Genomic DNA, 22044 nt, shown 5'->3' on the forward strand with positions numbered 1-22044 from the left:
AATTTTTTGAGATTCTGTTTATCCTGGAAGACTTTGACTTCCCCATTGATCTTGAATAGTAGTTTTGCTGGATACATGAGCCTTGGCTGGAAGTTATTTTCTTCCAGGGTCTGAATCACGTCGTACCAGTCTCTCCTAGCATTCCTGACCTGGGTTGTATAGTCTGGGGTGATTCTTATTGTTTTGCCTCTATATGTCACCAGTCCTTTTTTTCTCACTGCTTTTAAGATTCCTTCCTTGGCCTCTATGCTGGTCAATTTGGTTATTATGTGGCGTGGAGTGGTTTTTCTTTGGTCCTTTCTCAGTGGAGTTCTGTATGCCTCCTGGACTTGAAGATTCAAGTCTCTTTCCATATTTGGAAAATTCTCTGAGATTATTTCCTTGAAGATATTACAAATGCCCTTGGTCTGTACCTCTATCCCTTCCTCGATGCCTATTATCCATAAATTAGGGCGCTTCATATTATCCCATAATTGCTGGATGTTTAGGTTTTGTTGCTGTAGAGATTTCTGTATATCGCTGACTGTGTTTTCGGTTTGGGATGTACTGTCTTCTAATGTTGATATTCTGTTTTCCATTTCATCTAATCTTCCAGAATTTCTTTCTATTGCTGTCTTCATTTCACTTATTGCCTCTTTCATTTCATTCCAGACCTCTTTCTGATTCTTTTTTAGTGTTTCTAATTCACCTTTAACCTCCTCTATACTTGTTTTAAATCCTTTCATCATATTGAACATCAAGATTCTGAACTCCCCTTCTTGCATTTCTAGTAGGTCAGTATTCGTGATTTCTACTGTCTCTTCATAATTCCTGGTTCTCATATTTACAGCGTTCTCTGTCTTGTTTTTCTGATTTCTACCCATAGTTCATGAGTACTGTGCTTAGTCAAATCTTAATATTAGGAGTTTGGGGGTATTGGTTAGTCAGCAGAGCCTTTCCAGTGTTGAGGGTGGGTGATGTGCAAGGAGCTGGGGTGATTGGTAAAGGAGTCGGATGAGGTAGAGGATATGTTAGGTTGAGAAAGACTTTAAGTATGATAAGGTAATAACTTGTTAGGAATGAGAGAGAGTTAACTACTAGGACTCTTGTCGTTGGTAGAGTAATTATGGATATAAGAGATACTTTGAGTATTAAACCAGGAGGTATATTATGGGGAAAAGTTTTGGGGGAGAAAAGTATGTAGGTTAGTGTGGGTAGGTTTGTAAATAGGGATGATGGAAGGAGCAGACAGACATAAAAAACCAAGATACCAAGACTTTTATGTAATCCAAGAAAAATGAAGGAAAACCAATAAAAGGAGGAGAGTGAAAAAAAAGGAAGGGAAGAGGAAGAAAGAGGAAAAAAGAACAAGAAAAAAGTAAAAGGAACTAGCAGCTGTGTGAAATAAAAAAATAAGGCAAACTATCCAATGTGTGTGTGTGTATATATATATATATATATATATATATATATATATATATATATATATATAAAACAACAAGTTAAAGTAAAAGAAGTGTGGGTTAAAAGAAAAAATAAATAAAACAGCAATAACCCTACCAAAAGCACTGTAAAAGCAAAATACAACAAAACATCCACATTAAAAGTAAAACAAACAGTCCTCCTTATTTACGCATATGGGGTCAGGTCCAAATAATATGTGTGTATCTGATTGCTTTGGTAGCTTTCAGAATACCATCCAATGTCTCTTAGTTTTCTTTGTACTCTATTTTTATCTTCTTAAGTCACTCTGGGTGTTTGGACACCTTTCTCTCCTTTAGCTGCTTTAGGTTCATGTGTCCGAATGTCTGATTTCACTGTTATTTGAATCTGTACAATTCACAGGTTCTGCGAAATTCTAACCTGTGGTCAGCACCTCTGCACTCACCAGCCTGAGCGTCCAGCCTGAGCCTCCAGCCTGAGCGTCCCTACAGCAGGGGTGGAGAATGACCAAAGTATGGTTGAAACCTTCCCCTGAGGTCCTGAGCAGATTTTGTGGCCCGATGGATTTTCTTGTGTCTCTAGAAATTCCAGCTGGGCTAGCCGGTGTGGCCCCAAGATGTACCCTGGGCAAATGGGTGCTGGTTCCTGGATGCCCACACTTACTGCCAGAGCTCTGCCTATTCCAAGAGTGCAGGCTGGATGCACTGCTAATACTGGACCCAAGTGAGAGTGGATGCAGCTGTCTATTGCTGCTGGTATGCTCTTCCAAGGTGTATTGAGCTGTGTTCTTTGCTTAGCACTAAGCCTCTGGTTACCAGGAGGGTGGAAACACCCAGTGGTGGGCCAGGGGTGCAGGGTAGGTGCTCAAGGTTCCAGTGCACGTTGTCCAGCAATGGTCTCTGCCTCCCGTGGGACGTAGAAGCTGGAGGTGCCCCACAGAGATTTCCGGGTCACCCAGGGCTTTTGCAGCCTGGAGGGCCAGCTCTGGCAAGGTGGCAGGGGCTAGACACACAAGCAGACTTCAATTTAGAGGTAGCAGTGTACAGGTACTGACTACCAGCAGGGGACCGTGGTGCAGGGAAGTTGCGCGAGGAGAGTGCTGGGGTCTGAGGCTTGAGCCCGTGCTGGGGGGTTGGGGCTGCGCACACGCTAGGACCCCAACTTACCAGGGCGCCCTCAGGTACCTGAATTGGTGCAGGAATCCGTGGGAGTCTCTATGCAGTTGTGATCTGGTCGCTGGTGGGCACACAGAATTCTGGTGGCTGCTGCTCACTGCTTAAGATGTGGTCCTAAGTCCGCTTTTAGTCCCGAATTATCTTTCCATGGTAATATCGGGCAGGCAGCTCCTTGGGCAGCTCTATTTATTTATATTTGATCTTTTGATAGAAGCAGAAGAGTGATGATCAGAAACTAAGTATAACTTAATCTTTTAGAAATGTGTGTGCTTGTCTGTGAACATATTTTTGGAAAAAAAACAATCAAGATGTGGTTAAAATGGAAAAAGACAATTAAAGAGGGTATCTGACTATTGGAAACCAGCATATCCTGGAAAATCAGTCAAAATCTTGAGTTTCACTAAATGTTCACATGCCTGATTACACTACTGAATGACAAATACGGAAAAGCTCTTAGAATTTCTTTTTTAGGGTTATAGATTTCAACAGTTATCAATTAAATTTAGAAAGATGTCTGTCCTCTCTTCTATAATCCTCTCCCCCACACTCAGACCTTCAACTGTCTCTAGCTTTTACTCTTGATTAGAACCATTTGCAGCAATATTCTTTACTTGGATGGAAGCTGATCATTGCTGTGCCGCATAACTGAGACTCATAAAAAGCTTTATTGCCACCATCCTTTGAAACTGATAGAGAATGTGGCCCGTCTTCCACAGTATCACATCAGTCCAGAAAATTGTATCGTTTCCCTTCCTGAGGAGCTGCAAATGCCCAGATGCGTTTTCCAAAGCACGATTTGAAAATAATGAGACAAATGCTGGACACAACGTGCTCTTGACAGAGACTCCTGAGTTGAAGTTGGTGTACGAGAATTAATTTGGCCAGATGCTGCAGCTATGCCTTGGCCTCCCACACGTCTGTGATTGACAGGCCTTTATGATGTAAGAAGTACCAAGGCACAGATCAAAAACCCAGGGCTGGGTGCATGTATGTCACTATCATTCTGAACCACATGATGATGTACAATGCACCAAAGTATATAAAAATATATTTTAAAATGAATGTGGCCAGGTTAGAATTTCCAATGACATGTAGCAATATTCTTAGATGGAAGAAAAAGAAAGGGAGGTCACCTACTTATCGATGTAGGTTAAATTGCTCACAGGAGGGTTGGGATATAAATGATTGCCTTCTCTCCAAAAGATACTCCTTCTTGTTAGCTTTAAGTAGCTAAAATGTATTTATCTGCTTCAATTTTACATTTAAAATTTTTTTGATATTCAAACAATCTTTGATAAAAATATGACAAAATCTATCAATAGAGCTCATAATAATAATAAGATTAAAAAATAAAGAACATTGGTGTTAAAATTAATTTATTTTTTATGTTAGTCTAACAGCACAGACTTTTGAGACAATATTTCTGGATTCATATTTTAACTCTAAATTACTAGCTGTAGAACTTTTAAGAAGTTGCTTAGATTTGGGGGCTTTAGTTTTCTCTCTTATATTAAGGATGTAGAATTAATCACTTAGAACTGTTATGTACATATATAGTTTTTAGAATATTGCCTAACACATCCTAAGTACTTAATAAATAGCTATTATTATCAATGTAAACTATGGCTTTCATCACTACTAAGTAATATCATTAGTATTAATGTTCACATTACTGGTTATTAATTATCAGTATTAACGCTAATGTTAGCATTAATGATAACTATTATTACTAAAAATTTCTCTTAATGATAACATAATTGTTTCATAATTGCTGTGAATAGTGATGATACATGATACCTGTCATTAATGTTTCAGCATTATCTCTTGGAATTTTACAAAAATCTTTTAAACCCTGATTCTAGCTTCCCCTTTATGAACATAATATTTAATAATGCAATGTCTAGGAAGAAAAATAAATTTATCAAGATTATAGAAGCAGTCATTAGCAGCATTGGGCAGAAGTTATTTTTCTATCTCCAAAATGTGAGACATTACATATTTCTGTTAAGCAAATAATTCAGGAACAAATTTAAAAGGATAACTTTCATTTTCTAATCAATGATACATTTTAAAATTAAAATGCAGCTCCTGATACAAAAAATTTGTGCACAAATGTTTATAGCAGTTTTATTCATAATTGCCCAAACTTGGAAGTAATCAAGACATTCTCTAGTGGGTGTAAGAATAAATAAACTGTGGTGCATCTAGACAATGGACCTGCCATTGCTGTGAGTGGCAGGTGAAGCTGTGGGAAGTAGTGAAATGACTTGGCTTGCTTCTTAATTTATTTTTCAATGATTCTGGTTGCTATGTAAGGTACGGCTTTTAGTAGGACAAGAAAAAATATAACAGACCACTGAAAAATTAGTTTGGAGCTTCTTGTAGGATTGCAGGTGGGATGTCAGGGTGGTTTGAACCAAAAGACTTGTGGAGAAATAGAGGGAGGCGAACAGATGGGGAGGCAAATTTCTGAGGTAGAGCTGGTACTTTTGCCAAAGGATTTCATATGCATACTCAGGGAAAGAGAAAAATGACTGATGGCTATAACTCCTAATGGTCAGTGGTCAAAACCCACGGTGGAATCTAAGTGCTAATGGGAGAGACAACCAAGGTGGTCCCTGAGCCCAAATCCTCAGCACTCACTGAGGATTTAGGGCTCCTCTTCCTGTGAGGCTGCTGAGGTATGGACCTTTCCACCTCTGGATGGTGACTCCTGGCTGGTCCATGTGATTCCTTCAGCTTTTATTCTTTCCTTCTGGGCTCCACTGATATCTCTCTCTCAGCTTTCCTTTGTGATCAAAGTCGTCTTTCTAGCTTTGGGAAAGGTAGCCTTCTCTCCTCTTTGTACATCCTCCTGCCTAAGCACCCTTTATACTTTGCCTTTTTTAGTCTCATTTATCATTGTTCCTATTCCTACTACTTACTGACTTTAAGTGTATGCTTCAATTTCTTGGGGCTTGCTTATTTCAGTGTGTGTGTGTGTATGTGTGTGTGTGTGTGTGTGTGTGTGTGTGTGTGTGTACTGGGGACTAAATCCAGGGGCATTCTATCACTGAACTACACTACCATCCCCCTTTGTTTTTTGCTTTGAAACAGAGTGTCATGGTTCGATACAGAATGGCCCCTTGAAAAGCTCATAAATTGGTGTTTGGAGTTAATAAAGTTGAGTCTTGAGGGTTGTAACCCCACTAGTGGATTAATCCATATGGATTTATCTGGATGTTGGCTGGAAGGAGTGGGTCTTTGAAGGATGCAGTCTTGGGGGTTATATATGGTTCCTCCTCCTCCTCCTGTTCTCTCTCTTTTGCTTCTGGGCCTCCATGATGTGAGGAACACAGCCCCTCACCAGAGGTGAGAACCGTTGTCGCCAGCCTCAAATGGACTGAGCCACAAACCCTAAGAAAATAAATCTTTCCTCTAAATTACATGGCCAGGTCTTTAGATTATGACTGCAAGAATGCTGACTGGAACATAAAATCTTCCTGAATTATCATATACTGGCTTCAAACCTGTGATCCTCCAGTCTCAACTTCCCAAGTACCATAGTACAGGCATGTGCCACCATACTGGGCTCAATTTTCTCATGTATTAAAAAGGAAATTAGGCCGGGTGTGGTGGTGCATGCTTGTAATCCCCACGCTTGGGAGGTAAAGACAGGAGGATCGCACAGGTTTGAAGCCAGCCTCTCTGGCTTAAGAGACCCTGTTTCCAAATAAAAATATAAAAATAGATCTGGGAGTGTAGCCCGGAGGTAGAAGGATTTCCAGGAACCCCAGTACCATCAAAAAAAAAAAAAAGGAAATTAGAATGAGTAATATTTCAGTATCTCTTATATACATAATAATAAAAAAAATTCCGTGGTAGATTCCAGAAAGACACTAATATTCATTTTTTGTCTACTATCTTTCCGAAGTTTAAGAAAAAGAATGCAGTGGGGATATCTTAGCCTAACCTGTGTTTTCCACTCAGATTCAAGGACACATGACAAGAAGACAGTCAAGACTATAGGGATTCTGTTTAATTGGTACACCACACACATTCTAGAAGTCATTTCAAGGTGTAAAGCCTCAGTTGCATGTGTTGGGAAAGGGAGGCTATTCTGAGAATAGAAGGCACCTGTAGGGAGATAGTAGCTCTTAGTGACAGCAGCTCAACTGTGAGTATTGAAAAGAAGAATGAATAGAAGCATAAAAACGAAGAAGGGATAAAAAAGAAGAAAAGGGGAGAAAGAAATGGAAAGGAAATAAGAGGAGAAAAAGAAAGAGGAGTAGAAGATACATGGAGTATGTTTATTTATGTTGCATATATGATACATCATAAGAAACCCTAGAAGTTAAATGTGGAGGGGCCAAAGGTAGATTAGAAATAAACAATTGTTTCTGGAGAGTACAGGCCACACTTCTAATCTGTTTCTCAGAAACTAAAATGTAAGATATTTAGCAAACTAGGCACAGTGATACACAACTGTAATCCCAGTACTTGGGAGGCTGAGGCAGGAGGATTTCAGGTTTAATAACAGCCTCAGTAATTCAGCAAGGTCCTTAGAAACTCAGCCAGACCCTGTTTTGAAAATAAACTAAAAGGTCTGGGGGTATAGCTCAGAGGCAGAATGCCCCTAAGTTCAAATCCTAGTACCAAATAAAAAATACAATAATAATAAAAAGCTTATTAACTTTACCAGGTTTTACATAACTAGAAAAGATAGAAAAAGATATGACTTCATTCATCCCAAAAGTATTTAGTAAGCACCACTTTAGGCATTGAGGATATACATGACAGTTTATGTGGCTGATCTTACAGAGCTCAGGTGAGATAGCAATTGACAGATAGGTATATAATGCATCTGATAATGGTATATACTATAGAGAAAATTAGAGCAAAGCAAGAGGAACAAAGAAGATGGACAGGATGGGCAGAGAATTCTGTTTTCTATCCAGGAAATTCTTACCACTGAAACAGCTGGTAAGGTTATAGGACCAAAGTCTTAATAAATGTGCCTGCTCCACACTAATCCCCTGAAGCCTGGCATAGCATGTGTTTATTGGATATTTGTGATTCTCAAGACAATGTGACCTGCAGATTACAAGAGGGCCTCAGTCACGGTGCACTCAACATACTATTGTAACGTAATCCACAGCATAGATGAGATCAGAAAGAAAACTCTTTCAAATATTAAAATGACTAACCTATACAATTTTTCTACCTACTTGGATTGAATTATATTACCAAACATAATATTTCAAATCAGGACCATATGATGAGAAAAAAGTGATAAGGGCCTCTATAATCAGAGGTCATCTAGAACTCCGAGGTAGGTGATTGAAAGTTAGATAAGGCATAGCTTACCTTTGCTGTGTAATTGGAGACATTCTGGTGCCCAAACGCTCTTCCTGAAATTTTGATTTCCATATCACTAAAGGAGTCTATTCAGATGTTTTCTTTGGAATAGTTAATTCTGGCTTTAGGTCTTATTGTACCGATTAAATAAAATCTTGTTCGAATTTGCTTTAACCTTGCAGGTCAAAATATCAATTGTGTTTTTATCCCAAATAAGAAAATGAAAGAAAGCATATTGCTAGATTTATGGACCTATCCATTTAATTATATCCTTGAAAATATTTTAAGTTAGAAAACTAAAAATAAAACATGAGGTTTTCTATAGATAAACAATCACGTGATACTGAAATATTAGCAAGGAAATTGGCAGTTACTAACCTCTTTTTTTTTTTTTTAGTACTGGGGATTGAAACCTTCTCCTTCCAAGCTACACCTTCAGGCCTTTTTCTACTTTTTTGTTTATAAACAGAGTCTCACTAGATTGCTCAGGCTGGCATTAAACCTGCCACCCTCCTATCTCACTGGGATTATAGATGTGTATCACCATGCCCTGCTTAGACTAAAAAATGGGGATGGAATATTTTCATATCCTTTCATACCCTCTTAAAATTTATCCGGTATCACCTTCCATCCTCATTAGAGAAGTGTAAAACCTGAAGTACATTGTGTGTGGGGATCAGACTTTATCACATTAGAAATGAGACTCTGATTTCCTGTATCAAAGCTTCTGGTTTGCATCGTGCCCTTCTCTTACATGAAATAATGAATTTATCTTCTTTAGATCATGCTTCCTTGTCTTTACAAGTGATGTTCCATTTTTCTAAAATTCCTATGAGTTCTAATAGTCTTAAATCTTCATAAAAACAGTCAGATGTTTTGCAAGTTGTGAAATACTTAAATGTTCTGAGTCAGATAAACATGCATTTGAATCCTGATTTATTAATTTTCTAGTTGGATAATCATAGGCTAATAACTTAAAATCTCGTTGTCTATTTTTAACTTAACATAATTAAAAATAAAGCATTTTTAAAAGATAAATGAGATAATAATAAATGAGAAGTACTTAGCTCAATGTCCTCCATTTAAAAATTCAGTAAGTGTAGCCAGGCATGGTGGTGCACTCTTGTAATCCCAGTATTTAGGAGTCGGAGACAAGAGAATAATAGGCGTGAAGGTAGCCTCGGGAATGTAGTAAGGCCCTTAGGAAGAACTTAGTGAGACTGGGCTCTAGATGTAGCTTGAACATAAAATACCCTAGATTCAGTCTGCAGCAACACACACACAAACACACACACACACACACACACACACACACACACACACCAAAAATAAATATATCCATGTGTTATGCTGTGTATTTTCTGTTACAACTTTCCCATCAGTGTATTCATCACATTGCAATCAGGGTATGGTTTCTACAGTTTTATTAGAAGAATGTATGACGATTAGAGATGGCTGTAAAAGGACAACTATAGTGTGTGTGTGTGTGTGTGTGTGTGTGTGTGTGTGTGTGCGCGTGTGTGTGTGTCTGGGGATGGAACTAGGGCATTTGACCTCTAAGCTACACTCCCTGCCCTATTTTGTATTTTTATTTTGAAACAGGGGTCTCACTAAGTTGTGGAGAGCCTCACTAAGTAGTAGAGCCTGTCCGCAAACCGCGATCCTCAGTCAGCCTTTTGAATGCTGGAATTACAAGCGTGCGTCACCACGCCCAACTGGACAACAGTATTTTTAAGTTTAAAACAAAATATTTGAACAGAATGGGCTGGCCCGGGCAGTACTGTCTGCATGTTTGAAAATTTTCTAAAAAATATTGTATTTGTTAGGTTTTGCTGAGTACAAATTGCTTTCAATCTTAGTGACATAAAGAAGTCACTTTATTTAGCCTAAAGTTATGGGGGTCAGGTGGGCAGTTTTTCTGGCCTAAGTGGGCCTGGCTGATCTCTGTCCAGCACAATTATGTATCTTGTTTGGCAGGTAGCAGGTTGTTATTAGGGAGAGAGTGATGCATGAGGTGACAGGGTCTTCATTTCCCATTAGCCAGTCAGCTTCCCTGGACTTCTTAACATAATGGTGATAGCAGTATCAACAGGTCAACAAATGAGAGAAATCCTTGGTGGGCACTCACACACACACACACACACACACACGCACGCACGCACGCACGCACGCACGCACACACGCACGCACGCACTCACGCACACATGTGAAATTCTTAGCTTTTGTCACATTTCCCATTACTCTATTGATCAAAGCTAGTCATATAACCAAGGCTAGATTCCTTGTGGGTAGATCCAGACCCATTCAGGGCACTAGGGAATAAGAATGGTAATATCTATTTTGAAAAATAAAAAACATAAATGTACATTCTGTGTTTATTAGAGTTAAGATCTTAAAATTCTTTTACAAAATTAAATATTTACTCACACGAGTAAATAATTAACCCAGAACAATGGTGCCTGCCTGTAATCCCAGTACTTGGGAGGGTGAGACAGGAAAATTGCAGATTGCAGGTGTTAGAAGTACATTTTTATGGTGTCATTAAAAAAAAAGACACATATTTGAAAGTAGCTCTGTGCAATTGATTTTTCACGTTTTGCAAAAAGGGATCCTGCCACCAGTAAGGTCAGATGTGCAAGAGCAACATGGAGAAAGCTTGGTGGGTGTTACATTTTCAGTGAGGGGCTCCTGTGTTGTGCTCCCATTGGTGGAAACAGAGCCTCACAATCTTTATGCCATTGGCTGAAGGGGATGCCAGAAGAGGGGTTGGTACAATTTCCAGAAAATGCTATCTTTACAAAAATACAAACACACATAAAGTTACACAATAGCAGTTTTACAACATGGAGGTCAAGTGAAAATATTTTTTGGCAGAAAAGATCTGATTATTTCTCATAGAGGCCAGTCTCAGCAACTTAATGAGGTCTCAGAAACTTAGTCAGACTCTTTCAAAACAAAAAATAAAATAGATCTGGGTATGTAGCTCAGTGGTAGAATGCTCCTTGGTTCAATCTCCAGTACTGACATACTAGAGTAAACAATCACAGCCATTTTTATATTTGTTTCTAAAATCTCCTACAGTAAGGCTGAGGATGTTGCTCAGTGGTAGAGAGTTTAACTGGCAAACATGAGGTCCTGGGTTCAATTTCCAGTACCACAAAAAAAAAAAAAAACTCTACAGCATTGACTCATCAGTAATTCCTTTCTGCCTTTTTTCTAGCTTCATGATACAAAAATTAAATTAAGTAGGGCATATTTTGCATGCGAAAAAATAGCATCTAAGTATATTGTTCCATATCTTCTTGATAAATCCTAAAGAATTTGGGAATCTTGTTCTTTGTGATTTATACCGCCACAAGATAAGGATTATAAAATTACCAAACTAATAGCTTTGATTTTATATTATAAAACAGGTTTGACAAAACCCAGTGAAATTATCGTTACCAATGTGATTTACATTTTTCTATTTTTTTCAATGAGAAAATAAGAACACAGATTAGAAAAGCAATTGTTTTAGGAATCCACACTATTCCACTGGCATGAGTAAAAACTGTTCTTAATAATAGTTAGCTTATAAGTCTGAAACTAGTAATGAGATGAATTCTTCCATCCATGTTTTCTTCCTCCTCCTCCCCATCGGCCCAAACCTTTAGCATCATGAATCCAGTAGGACAGAATTTACATGCATTGTATGTGAACTTCAGATGTTCTGCTAATCTAAAAAATATTACCTCATTTATTTTGACTTTGTAAATAAATACTTGGGATGCCAAAAGCTGATGTATAAACTACAGGAAGAAGTGATATTTGGTATTATATATCTTTTATGTTCTCAAACTAAGAAATACATTGTGTGGCTTAGTGGCTTTTAGTTGTGAGAAAAATTATATATATATATATATATATATATATATATATATATATATAACCAAAATCATATTATTTGCATGTCTGATATATTTTCCAAAATCTATAAATGCATAAAATAATAGGAGTGCTTCTTAATTTAATAGTTTACTCATCAAAAATTTATATAGCATCTGTGGCTGACCCCGTGAAGCTCAGTGAACTGCAAATGTTTTCTATGATTTTACAGGAGGGTCTAGAGGTGCTAACTTTTCAGCAGGTTATTTGTGACTTTTTCTCTGAGATGATGTGAGTAGGTATTAAATAATAATGTCCTTCAATATAAGAAATTAGTAAAAAAAACTATTTAGATTTATGTGTTACTGGCTTTTTGGTTTCTTTGTTTGTGAAATGTGGGTACTCTAGTCTGGATCTGTGATGTCCTTCAAAATCTCATGTGCCAAAAAGGAAATGTTCAAGTGCAGCCACGTGACTGTTTGATGAGGATGCATGTATGGGTAGAAGGAAGTCAGATACTATTGATCAAGACAGTGGAAGAATGACCATAAAGATAAATCAAAGAACTTTGAAGATGCCAGGATGTCAGTAGCCCAGAGGGCCAAAGCATTGAGGGAAGATGATTTGCAGGGAGGGCCCAGGGTGCTTTGGTTTTTTTTTTGTTTTTTGTTTTTGGTGGTACTGGGGTTCCTGGAAGCCTTCTACCTCCAGCTACACTCCCAGACCTATTTTTTAGGTTTTTATTTGGAAACAGGGTTTCTAAGCCAGCGTGGCTGACTTCGAACCTGCGCAATCCTCCTGTCTCCGCCTCCCAAGTGCGGGGATTACAAGCGTGTGCCACCACGCCCGGCTGATATCAAGGCTTTCTATGCAAAAACGTTCCATATCTCTGCTTCCTGCATTGGGGTATCATACTGCTTGGCCATCCCAGCTGGGGATCAGGTTGGCCTCGGTGCTGCTTGGGACACTGCTTCTCAGGACACAAGTAGTAAGCTTTCATACCATCCTTGTGGTAGTTACTCTGCAGCACACAGCGATCAGGAGGTACCTGGCTACCTTCATTTCAATTTAAAAATATAATCAGGCTGGGCATGATGGCACATACTTGGGATGCTGAGATAGGAGGATCACAGGTTAGCAGCCTCAGCTACTTAGTGAGGCTCTCCACATCTTATTAAGACTGTTTCAAAATAAAGAATATAAAATAGGGCTGGGGGTATAGCTCAAAAGTAGAATACCCCTGGATTAAATCCCCAGTACTGAAGAAAAAAATTTAATCAGAAAGGCTTGCATCCTAAGTAGAGCCATTTCTGTCCCAGAGATCCCAGAATTGTATACAGAGCCAACAGCTTGCAATGCCATCCAGGTAGAGCCATAAGTACTTGACTACTAATCCTGAGAGATGCAGCATGGATTGTTGCCAGAGTTGTGGGAATGGGGCCCCCCAGGAGACATGGGGACCTAAATCTTACCTAGTGTGTCCAAGGGCTGGAACATGGATTTAACAATTATTTTAAAGCATCAAGATTTGATGTTGACTTGTTGGGTTTTGGACTTTCTGTGGGCATGTCATGTCTTTGTTCTTTCTAGTTGCTCCCCTTCAGTAATGGGAACATCTGTCCTATGCCAATCTTGCAACTGTGCTTCAAAAGTATGTAACTTGTTTAATTTCATAGGCTCAGATCTGGAGGGAACATTGTTTTAATCCATGAGAAATTTTTTTGCGTGGTACTCAGAATTGAACCCAGGGGCATTCTACCTCCGAGCCACACCAGCAGCCTTATTTTTATTCTTTATTTTAAAACAGGGTCTCACTAAATTATGGAGGGCCTCACTAAGTAGCTGAGGCTGGCCATGAACCTGCAATCCTCCTATCTCAGCCTTGCAAGTACCAGGCTTACATGCGTGCACCACCATATCTGGCCCATGTGATGTTTAGAGGCAAATTTAGACTTACTTTTAAGGTTGATGCTGAAACAGGTTAAGGCGTTTGAGTTCTGTTGCCCCACCCAGAACCACAGGAATATTTATTCTTTGTCAAAAGCTTATTTCTGGACCTCAGACTCTCTGAAGGCAGCACCATTCATCAGCCTAATTCTTCAGACATTTCCTCACATTCTTTGGTAAGGCTGGGCAATAACAATTCAAGCTAGCAAAACATCCTTGGCACATACAGTTGCTAGGTGCCTGGTTCCTACGCTGTCACTTTGTCTTCACTTCTCTCTCAGTTTCAAGGCTCTCAGAATCATACCCCCCAGGCATTTGATATTTCCCATCAACCTTTATATTGATGTACCAAAAGACTATGCCATCTAGAGAACGTTTATATGAGGCAACAGAATTCACAAACTAAAAAAAAAAACTGTCATTATGAAATAGCCCGTATGTTGCTAAGATTGTCATATATACAACTATTTGTCTATCTTTTTTCTAAATAACTTAATACCTTATGTTCTTTCCTGGAACTCCATGCACATATTGCATAGTACTTTTCCCTGAAAGAATATACATATTACAGAAAAATAAACAGAAAATTTGCCTTTAAATTTTCTAAATAAGAGGATGAGTTGACTATTGCAGTTTTACTAGTGGGGAGTATTATGCGGCCACATGTCACAGTAACCTGAAAGACCAACAATCCCCATTTTGAGAGATGGGAAGACTTAGATACCATTGATTTAAAAGCTCAGTCCATTGAAAACATGGACTGTAGATTTAGCTCTTTGTTCCCTGACCCATCTGACAGGCATTTGGTTAATGTCAGTGTCTCGATAATACGTTTAGTGCAATCTCCTCCTCAGCATGATTAACTGTAATAGGGCTGCTGCTGAAAAGGTGTGCTTAATGTATTGTAAAGGGTCACAGATGGGGAGAATTAAGTCCAAGATGCCCAGCTAGCTAGACTATGAAAGGCATAATCCATATTTAATATCCTTTCTCATTAACGATAACAGTCACATATAAGTGATTCCAGTTAAGAACTCATCTGAAGCTGCAGCAAAGTTAGATGGCATCCCTAATTACAGAAGGTAGGGCTCCATTAGTCCCTCCCACTATTGGTTGCTCACCAATGTTGGCAGAATTTAATGTGAGTCTTATGACAATTGGGAACCTAAAACAGATCTTTGATATATGGTTAAGAAAAGTAAGAGGATTAAGTTTATTCCACATCTTCAGCCCATTACTTTAAAAATAATGTAGCTTAATGGGCATTCATATAAACTTTTTCCCTCTGATTTTAAAATTAATGGCTGTTCATAGAGCAATTTTTTTCAGTACAAATAAGATCTATTTCAAAATAGGGCTTTTTCTAAATCATCTGATTTTGCTTAGTGGGGCTAATTAAATTTACTTTGTTTCTACCTGATAGACTCTCTCCTTTTGGAGAATACATTACAAAAATGACATAATGCCTTTACTAATTTACAATGAGATCAATTGGCATAAATCCAGAGTCTTTAGTCCTGAAAGATATTATTCTCAAAGAAGAAATAGCATGAATAAGTTATAATGAAATCATCAAGGTACCCACACTCCACTGACTATCTTACCACTTCTGATTTAGTAAAAATTTTCCATATGAGTTTGAGATTTTCTGCCTAAAGCATTTTCCAAATCGCTATCTCTTTTCCATATGAAACATGTAGCCCAGTACACATCCACAGAGACATTTATTCATTCAATCATTATTTTTAGTCTCTGCACTAGTCAGTAAGTTAAAAGTTATAAGCATAATTTTAAACATTATACATAAACACTATCCTTTAAATTCTAACCTTACTAGTCTAGTAGGGAAGATGGGTTGTTTAACAAATATGAACACAAAACCACATATGTATAGTGACACAAAAGCAGACACACAGACCAATGGAGCAGAATGGGAGATTCACAAACAAATCCACACACTTACAGCCAATTCATTTTTGACAAAGTGGTCAAAAACATAACACTGGAAAAAAGATATCCTCTTCAACAAAGGGAGCTAGTTATCCATATTAAGAAAACAAAAATACATCCCAGTTTCTCACTTATCACAAGAATCAATTCAAGATAGATCAAAGACTTAGAAATTAGATCAGAAACTTAGCAGTTACTTGTTCATAGGAACAAAAATCTATGGGTAAAAATGTCCTCAACAAGACCTCAAAGGCACAAGAAATTAAAACAATGATTAATACATGGTATTGCATTAAACTGAAGAGCTTCTTGTACAGCAAAGGAAACTATATAGAACCTCAAAAGAGAGCCTACAGAATGGAAGAAGATCTTTGCCAGCTACTCCTCTGCTAAAGTACTAATATCTATAATATACAAAAGACTCAAGAAACTCACTACCAAACAAACAACTAAATAAAAAATAGGCAAGTAAACTAAATAATCAATCTACAAAAGAAGAAATACAAGTGGCCAATAAATATATGAAATATGTTCAACATCATCAGTAATCAAAGAGATGCAAATAAAAGTAACTTGAGATTTCACTTAACTCTAATTAGAATGGCAATCATTTAAAACACAAACAATTATAAATGTTGGCAAGGATGTAGACAAATAGGAACTCTGATGCACTGTTGGTGGGACTGCAAAGTAGTGCAACCCCTTTGGAAAATAGGATGGAGGATATTCAGAAGAATGGGAATGAACCAATCATAGGACCCAGCTATATCACTTCTGGGTATTTATCCTAAAGAATTGAAACCAGACTACCATATTAATGCATGTATATCTACGTTTATAGCTGTACAATTCATAATTGCCAAACTTTGGAACCAACTGAAATGTCCATCAACAGATGAATGAATTACAAAATTATGGCACATATACACAATGGAATTATACTGAGTCATAAAGAGAAACAAAATTATGCCATTTTCAGAGAAATGGATAGGACTGGAGAATATTGTGCTAATTGAGATTATTCAGTCACAAAAAATGAAGGATTGGAAGTTCTCCCTCATGTTCTGAAGCTATGGAGAAATCGGGACTCAGCAAGGACTCCAGACACGAGCAGACTCCTCCAGAGGAGGAGAAACCTTAGTGGACTGAAGGAGGGGACCCAACTGAGGGAGACGGGATGGGGGAGAAAGACTTGAAGAGGGAAACACCTCATTGGTCACAATGTACATACACAAACCTATCAAAGCTAATCACTGTTTTGAGCACAGGAAGGTGGGAAAGGAGAGGGAGTCTGGTGGAAACTTGGGGAAGGCTCAAAAATATTGTGGGCATATATGCCTCCATCATCCTGAATTTCATTAAGATGTATGATTACAATTGCACCAATAAAAATGTACATAGATCATGGATATATTAAGAATAATTTATATAAATGTATAATTATGACTGTTATTGCCAGAAGTACACTGAGTTAAATTTGGGTGAATGGAGAAAACCTTTTAAAAGGGGTATACTAAATGAGGAGCATAAAAGATAAATAAGAATTATCTGGAGGGATTAGAGAAAAACCTTGTAGATACAGGGAAGAGCATATGCATGTTCTGGGCTTGTAATGAGTTTGGTGCCATTAGAAACTGAAAGGAGTTCTGAGTGGGTTTAAAAGTCCCTTTTGCATAAGTAACCTTAGGGCATAATTTATAAACAGGTGGTAAAGAATAAGTGAATAGTTTATGTTATTAAGGCTTAGCACAGAAGTCTTATTTCATGGTTTTGGTTGGGTTTGATCCAAGACACATTCTTCTTCACAGCCCCTGGCTTCAGGAGAAATTGATGTCCAATCCATCCTCTGTGGTCCAGACATAATGAATGAATTTTACCTACAGGTGCCTTATCTGGAGTTATTTGATAATTTATTACAAATCTCTTGCCCAGAAGTTTCTTTTTTAATTTTTTGCCTTTTAATTTTTTTTTTTTTTGGTGGCTCTGGGGATGGAACCCAGAGGCATTTGACCTCCGAGCTACATCCCCTGCCCAATTGTTATATTCTTTATTTTGAAACAGGGTCTCACTGAGTTGCAGAGGGCCTCACTAAGTAGCTGAGGCTGTCCATAAACCGCGATCCTTCAGTCTCGGCCTCCGGAATGCTGGGATTACAAGTGTGTGCCATCACGCCTGGCTCCTTTTTAAGTTTATTTATTTATTTATTTTTATGTGGAACATATTAAAAATGGAATACATTCAGACTGTGCTTGTTGCCCCCCTGCTTCCTCTTCCTTCCTCCCAACAATGAGTGTCCAGATTAACCATGCTACGTTCACACTTTTACACATATTCGGATACAGCTCCTCCATTAATCAACCTCAGCCTTCTTCCTCTCTTATCCTTCCATTATAACAATTCGTAATAGCCAAAATATGGAACCAACCTAGGTCTCCATCAACAGATAAATGGATTTCAAAATTATGGGAAATATACACAATGGAATTCTACTCAGCTATAAAGAAGAAGAAAATCATGTCATTCGCAAGAAGATGGAAAGACCTGGAGAACATTATGTTAAGTGAGATCAGCCAGGCACAGAAAAAGAAGGGACATATGTTCTATCTAATATGCCCAAAGAAGGGAGTATTAGGAATGCCCAGAAGTTTCTGAGGTAACTCCTCTCTCTTCCTCCTCCTCCTCCTCCTTCTTTTTTCCTTCTTTCCTTCCTTCTTTCCTTCCTTCCTTCCTTCCTTCCTTCCTTCCTTCCTTCCTTCCTTCCTTCTTTGAACTTCAACTAATACTAGGTTGAAAAAGAAGGGAAGGGAAGACACAAGTAAACACAGTACATGACGCTAGTCAAAGGACCATGTTGATGCCCAAACTCTCTCCTTCATCATCTTCTGCATTTCATTGCCACCACCCTTCTCTCTTTAAGGATATACACATACTAAGCTTCTCGATAAAGCATTCTTTTATCTCCTATCAATCAAATATATTATGTACCTAACACCAGTCTGTGAAGATTAGTTAAAGAAAAAATTTTTAACCAACAGTTCTCTTATGTTTCATGTTATCAGATAAGATACATTAAGATACTAATAGATATCATGAGAATGAGAAGATAAGCCATGGACAGAGAAAATTTTTTACAAAACACATATCTGACAAAGAACCATAACCCCAAAGAAACAAAGGACTCTTAAAAGTGACAATAAGAAAGTGGACAACTTGGTTTTAAAAAATGGGCAATGGACCTGGACAGAACAACAGAGAACATACAAATGGTAAGTAAACACAGGAAAATATGTTCAATGTGGTATGCCATTAGAGAAATGCAGATTAAAACAGCAGTAAAGCACTACCACAAATTTTTCAATGACTAAAATCCAATAGGCTAACATCGCCAAATTTTGGTGTTATGTGGAGATCAGTGGGGAAGGAAGAATAGGTAGACACAGAGAAATTATAGGGCAATGAAGCTATTCTGTGTGACACTGCAATGGTAGGTAGGGGTCACTATACATTTGTTCAAACGTGTAAAATGGACACATCAAGAATAAAACCTAAACGTAAACTGTGGCCTTTGGGTGATAATGATGTGGCAATATAGGTGTACGGACTGCAAGAAATGTGCCCCCATTGGCCAGGGATGTTTATCTTGGGAGAGGGTATGCCTATGTGGATATGGTGGTAAAAGGGAGTTCTCTATACTTTTTGATATATTTTTCTATGAACCTAAAACTGCCAAAAATAAAGTTTGATAATAATATGTGTGTGCAAATAAAACAGACCAAAGTTTATAGTCTATAGTCTAGTAGTTAAATATGTTTTTGTATCTTTATTCATTCGCAAGTGTAAATATAATTGCAAATTGTAATAAATCTAATGAAGGAAGAGCAGAGGCAAAAGCATATAACAATTTAATCTAATGGAGACCTTAAGAATGAGTAGCCGTGAGCTTGGCAAAGAGTAGGAAAACCAATTACATGTGAAAGAAAGACAAACATGTAAAGTACTGAAATAAGAAAGCATTATTTCACAAATTAGGTCAGGAATGTGTGTTAAGAAATAGACTATGATGATGATGTGGTAAAGATTTGGATGGAGGATGCTAATGTATATGAATTTTTTTAAGCTACAAGATAATACATCCTTGGTTGCAATGTCTCATATTAGTGAGATATGTTTAGTAAATATTATGGGATAAATGAAACAAATGAACACTTAGGAGTTTAACATGGCATAGTATGATTTTGGGGTGGTCTCCTATAGCTATTATGTTTACTAAATTGTAATATCAAGAAGTTTTTTTTCATTCTTTGGTTTGTGACTTCTAACACGTTTTCCTTTTATACTAGCTAAGGCAATTGTTACTCTGTTCTGTTTTGCTTTCAGTTTTCGGCTGGAGTAAAGCAAAATGCAGTGTAAAGGCACAGTGATCCTCATTCTGAAAACACCTTCAAGTTTAGGGGACTTTCCCAAACTACCCTCAGGTTGGATAGAGAATTCACTAGCAGGACTCACTGACAGCTGTTATCTTCAGAGTCATGGTTACCCCAGGGAAAGGATGAGAATTGGAACCAGGCAAAGGAAGACAGGCATGAGGCAGAGGATAGGAGGCTTCCATGCATGGAACTCTTGTTGGCTAGGGCAGCATCTTCCTCCTAGCTTGGGTACATGGCAATATTCAGAGAGTGATGCCAACGTGGATCCTCACCGGGACTTTTGTAGTAACATTTTTATTGGATTTTTATTAGCCAGATATAATTAATTGATGACCCATATTGTTGAGCCCAGTCCCCCGCCACCTCCTAACCCTCCCCAGAGGTCAGGCTTATGCCACATGGTTAGAAGGTCACTCCATGAGTCTCTGTTGTCAAAAACTGTCAAGTGGGTCCTGGGAGCTCACCATGAATATAAAGATATTTCTATCATACTCCGGAAATTCCTAGTATTTAGTGATGACCCCTTAAGAACCAGGGACAAAAGACAAGACTTCTCTTTGGTTTTTGTTTGGTTCTGGTTTTTTTCTTTTGTTTGTTTTTGTTTTGTTCACAGTGCTAAGGATTTAGCAGAATCTTATGCATACTACAAAGCCCTCTACCTCTGAGTTAAATTCCAAGTCCCAGTTGTTCACTACACATATATTTAGAGATTTTTTTTAGCACAGTGGCATAACTTCATAATATCAAGTAAACTGTGTATTTAATATTCTAAGTAATTTATCAGAGTCCAGCATAACCCCACATCTGACAAATGGAGAACAATATGAAAGAGTCCGTATGGATGTTTATATCCAGCTATTGCCATGTGGTAGTCAGTGATTAATCTTTATAGGCCACCTGAATGGAGTATGATTATAATTAAATAATAGATCCGGCAAGTTATTTAGCATATAAAAAGGTTTCTAGGCTTGAAAAGAAAACGACAGTGATGTTTAGTTAATTGTCGGTTACATAAAATGAAATCTAAAGCTCTAGATAAACCATTCAAAATTTTATCTGCCTGATATGGTGGCTAGACTCCATAGAAGTCAGGCAAGAAAAGTTTCAGGGAAGGTAGTTTAGGTGATAGCTATGAGAAATTTTCAGGGACATGGTCAATGCTATATGACAAAATTGGACAAATTCATTATGTATTATATGATTTATATCTCACTGAATGAGAGAGAGGGAAGAAAAAAGGAAAGAAGAGAAAAAGGGGATAATTTTACCCATATTTTTCAATTTTATCTAATTTTCAATAAATTAGCTAGGAAGAAGTTGTTTTAATTTCAACCTATGGGTTGAATGTGTTGCTTCACAGTTAGTTATGTTTTGATTTATGAGTTACATTCATATAAAAGATAAACTCTTAGGTATTTAACCCAGCTCTGCCCAATCCAACAGAAAGAGGATTTCTCAACGTCTTCATATTAAGAGTGAATAAACAGGAAGACAGCATAGACAGGGAAATGAGGACAGCATTCAAAGTTCAACATCCATGAGTGAGTCCTAAATAAAATGTGATTGATAATCAAAAGTGAGAACTGTGCCTTTTATTCCCTGTTAAATGGGAACTGCGGAGGCAGCACAGGTGCGTTGTAGATGTCTGATTCAGACGGCAGAAGTGGCTCTTTGGGGAAGAAAGATGAACTTTACGTAAGCATTCAGCTAAAAAATGTGAAAAGGCACATCTTGTGAGGAGATAGAAAATAAAAAGATATTGATTGATGAGTCATTCAATCTGTATTTATTCAGAATCTAGTACATATAAAGTACTGTTAGACGCTGAGGCAGAGTAATAAATAGCAGAGAAGAAGCCCCAGCCCTCAGGTAGCTTATATTCTAGAGGTAGAGCTATGTTTCATACTAATTATTTATGCAGA

This window comes from Muscardinus avellanarius, assembly GCF_963383645.1.
Source record: "Muscardinus avellanarius genome assembly, chromosome: 11".
In the NCBI taxonomy this organism is placed as follows: domain Eukaryota; kingdom Metazoa; phylum Chordata; class Mammalia; order Rodentia; family Gliridae; genus Muscardinus; species Muscardinus avellanarius.